At 40.4% G+C, this 4733-nt stretch overlaps 1 pseudogene; it reads right to left on the bottom strand.

The window, feature by feature from the left end:
- Positions 1-704: 704 nt before the first annotated feature.
- LOC104941066 (GTPase IMAP family member 4 pseudogene) lies at positions 705-1536 on the bottom strand (annotated as a pseudogene).
- Positions 1537-4733: the final 3197 nt, after the last annotated feature.

Here is a 4733-nt window from a genome sequence, read left to right as displayed (position 1 = left end):
GTTTGGGCCGATGGTGAAGAATTTCAGATTTGTTGCAGTTTAGTTTGAAATATTTTTTTTGCATCCATGTTTTATTGTCAGGTGGTGAGGGTGGACTGTGTCGCTACGGAAATAGTTTGTGTGGAGAGGTAAAGCTGTTTGTCATCAGCATGAAAATGAAGGTAGGTATGCCAATGGAGGAGCATTGCAAAAACATCTCATAAAATGTTACATCCCTTCTTCTGCTTTCTTGAAATGTTCCTCTATCCAGTTGTTTAATTGCCTTTCATGTGTTTTCTCTAGGTCACTGATTTGTTTATGTTCTCTGTTGTGCAACAAATGTTTCAACTTCAACTCATTCATTTCTTCTTCTTGTTTTTTCTTCAATTTCTTTAGGTCTCTCCCGTAAACTTTGTTCCTACTAAGCAGCATAATCATCACGTCATTTTTTGTATTGTTGCTGCTTCAGATCCTCCATTTCCTTTTCTTTCTTGTCGTCAAGCCCCTTTCTGAATGTTTTGTCTTCATTTTTCTTCATTATTTCTTCCCTTCCTTTTTCCTTAATGTCCTCATATTCACTTCCGATTATATACCCTTCCTGATATTGTTCGTCCTTGTTTTCTTCCTCTCGGGCAATCTTTTCTTCGTAGATTTGAGATCTTTTTTTTCCAGAGATTTAAGCTTTTGCTCCCACAGTTTTTTTAATCCCTCTTGCATTTTCTTGCTCATTTCCTGCTCTTCTCTCCTTTCCCTTTCGAACGTCCTCTTCTTCTGCTCCACTTTTCCTTTTTTAAGTTTCTTTCCTTTTCTGACATTTCTTCTTGATGTTTTCTTCCTAGGTCCCACAAATCTGAGGTGTAGTAGCCCTCACCATTTTTCCTTATCATTGACTCAACTTTGGTCAGGAGTTGGCTGACTTGAGTACGATTCTGTCGATCTTTGTTATTGAAGACATGGTATCTTCCTTCGCATTCAGTTATCAGTCTTGTTAAGGAGTTATCTTCATCTTCTTTTATGTAACTCTCAATTCTCTGGTCTTCAAGTTCATCACCTCTGGTGAATAAAACAGTGATGAAATCTTCTGCTTTGCTTGCCAAAAAACTCCTTGATCAGTTCCACAGTATCCTTTTCCTCTTGTGTAAATCGGCCGATCCGCAGCACCAGTAAGAACACATGAGGTCCAGGAGCCAACATTCTGATGCATTTCACAAGCTCACGTTGAACTTCATCATATGACAGAGCTGTGTCGAACAAACTGGGGGTGTCGACCACAGCAACAGAGCGCCAATCGATCTCTCCCGTTCCTTTTTGGCAATGCTTGGTTACTCACTTTTGAGCAATCTTTGAAGTAAAGCATTCTTTGCCCAAAATAGTGTTCCCAGTGGCACTTTTTCCACAGCCAGTTTTCCCGATCAGCATCATCCTGAGACAGTCTGTACGAGGCCACCTCCTCTGTCTACGCGGCACAATTGGAGGCTTGGGAGGCTGTTTCTCCGGAACCTGCTTGAGAAATTCTCTACGTGTCCCTATTGCAACAGATGCTCTATTCGGGGTCATCCTTTGAAAGTTACCGGCACTTTTATATTGCTCCGCATTTGCCACCGGATCCAACGACTCTCATATTTTCTAAAGGAAGTAAAACCTCAGACACTGACTGCTTGTTCTTAATGTTGAAGAAAGTATATTTCCCTCCAAAGGTCAGAAGGAGTTGTTGGATGTCTCTGTTTTCGTGTAGAAAGCTCTTAACGTTATGATTTGCATTAGAAAGGAAAATAATCATGGTAAAATCCTTGATCCTAAAGCTGAACGTTTTTCGGATGGTCTCGAGCTCTTTCTTGTCATCCTCACTTGGGGGTTCTAAAGGCAGGACCAGGACAAAGCAATGGACGCCCTCAGGATCACAGAGGGAGATGCTCTCCAATGCTTCTTTCTTTCTTGCCTCCTGAGGTTTTCCAGACAAGGCAGACAGCTCCACCAGGGTAACCCTACGTCCACAAACCTCTCCCTGCATTTTAACACACTCTTATGATTCAACATGTGGACCAAACTTGTAAGACGCTACTTTAATATTATGCAACGCACACAACGCGAGTACTACCTTGTCTCTAACCCCGCCGGTAACCTGTCGTCCCATCCGGGTAGGTTCGATAATATGAAATCCGCCCAGGCATTTTACTACCAGCATTTTTCGAATAAATGTTTTCCGCGTATTTGTTGGTCGAATAAGTGTCTCTTATTCTTAAATTATAAACCTTATACATTTATAACAGGGTTTTCGTAAGTATTTGTATATATGTATACGATACCCGTGCTATTATTTCTCGTTAAGTAACTTATATTGTTTTTCATCGGTAAAAAAGGACTTTATTTATAATGTTATTGTGGTACTGTATCCTGACTTTTCTATGTTCTATGTCTGTAACATGGGAAGAAGATGTGACACATACAAAGTAGCCTTATTATGCATTTCCGATATCGTGGAAACTGTTGAAGGGAGAGTCTATAGTTTGTATGGCCATTTTGGGTCGAGCAAAGACGGACCACTTTCGTATTATTGGAGACCAGGTGTGTCTTTTAATTTAGGACACAGGGAGGGGCCATGAAAAGAAACTTAAATTAGTATCAAGCGTTAGTAGCTCGTGCCCCTCAGGGCGGCGCCATCATGTTCTTTTCCGCGAGCGCGCCCTGGCATCGTCCTACACTGCGTATAAAATCAACTGGATTAATTTTGGCAAAACAAAAAATAAATACCACAGTGTTCAATGGTTTATTAGTTTTAGTTCTATGTTGTAAAAGTTGTTGTCACCGTTTTATATTATTCAGGGATGTTCCATGAAAATAAAATAAAGTATAGAATTTAAAAACAGATTCCGGAGTTCCCTGGTCTCGGTCTCCCGAATTTTCCCGCGTACGCCGCTGGGACCCATATCGATCATAGTACCGGAACTTTATTTCCTTAAAGACCAAGATAGACGTAAACCAGACGGAACAAAGTAGTTGGGGCACTGTCGATCACACTATGGAACAATACCCGTGGTGGAAAGACTAGTGGGAAAACTTTTCCCCCTGTGATGGGGCAAGCGGTGAGGAAACCAATGACAGTTGATGCGGACTTTCGTCTAAAGATCCGTTTATTAACAATCGTTTATAAGTTGTTAATGTGTAAACATAACATATATAAGAAAGTTCGAGAACGCCTGTGTCTTTACTTTCAGCACCCGCCTAAACCGTGGGCGAACTAAACTTTGGGGACGAGATGACACTGTACAAAAAAGTCGAAATTACAAGTTTCGAGAAATAAAAAGAGCTATTGTGGAGAAAAGTGGGAGCGAGACTTTGGTCTCGGGTCAGACGAACTAACCAATCCGAGAGGTAACCTTATTACCGTAAGACGGAAAAGACAAATAGGGTAATCATGAACAAGTCCCAAAACCAATTCACAAGGACGTTATGGTCGTAAAAATGAATTTATTTGATTGTCTAAATACCGTAGGTGAATGAATAAGATTGAACAAGAATTTGGTCCTAGTTGACACGTTGATATTCACCTCAAAGAGTTTTTTTTTCCGAAGCTAGTCGTGTACATTCATTCATAAGTGATGGAACGTACTGGACTAGACTAGACTTCCAACGTTACTGTTTTCTACTTCGCGCTGTTTAATAATAATCTGTCAAGACCTCACACAAAATTCTGAGGTTTCGTAGTTCAGGACGTCGACGGAACGACTTGGTACAAGTTGGTGAACAACACATACTGTACTCGATTGACACCATGTTTTAAAGGTAAGGTTATAAATGAACATTGACTACGTCATAAACTGCAACTAGAGCGACACCTCCCGAGGATTTGTTAGGTAAGAGTGAATCGAACAAACCTTCCTGAAAGTTCACAAAATACCACAGAATAAAACCTTACATCGGACACACAACGTAGTTTGAAGAGACTTACAAAGGTTGTATCGGTCGCTCTACTTGTATTACGTACCTAGGCAGATACACGCCACACAGGAGAACCGAGCGAGTACAGCACGACTAATAAACCGTGACAACAACGACATGACGAAAACATACGATGATCTACCAGAAAAAATTAAATAAAAAAGAAGAACAAAATGCGTAGCCTTGAGTCTAGTTATAACCTTTTTAGTTTTACTTTTCCTGTTGTGATTCATTGAAGTAATACTTTTTCTGCAAGAAGTTTTTTAACAGTTTCGTTAATTTTATAGGTTCCTCTTACCTCCTTTTTGGAAAGTTTCAAGACTTGACCGTCTAGCAGAAGTCAGGTCGGACTCTATTCAATTGTGCCACAATTTCTGTCACACAAAATTAACGGGGGGTAAACTTGGTTACAAGAACGAATGACAAATCACTTGGTAGACTTAAAATGACCCTCGTCCCTATCCGTTGTTAGTTCAGAAAAGTACTTAAAGAAACTGGTCCAACGAAAAATTTAATGCGTTACCAAATAGTATTGTGTTACACCGATACCCTAGGAAGTCCATTTAGTTGAGGAGGTCTGACGACTTGTACCGTTGTAAAATTACCGAACTACTTCGTACTTTTAAAAGGACTCATACTAGTGGTTCTTGACTACAATCCTTTTACCTCGTCTGTAATCACCTAAATTTGTCCCCTGGTTATAAATCAGATGTGACTCTGTGTCCAGTGGACTACGTGCTGGTGGAGATTGGACCAAAACACACCCTCTGAAACTCCGACTTTCCTGAAGTCCCGTAGGTTACGGGAAAGTTTGA

The sequence above is a fragment of the Notothenia coriiceps genome, unplaced genomic scaffold (assembly GCF_000735185.1).
Source record: "Notothenia coriiceps isolate Sejong01 unplaced genomic scaffold, NC01 NC01_scaffold00003096, whole genome shotgun sequence".
Taxonomy (NCBI): domain Eukaryota; kingdom Metazoa; phylum Chordata; class Actinopteri; order Perciformes; family Nototheniidae; genus Notothenia; species Notothenia coriiceps.
This window is presented reverse-complemented; position numbering and strand designations above follow the sequence as displayed.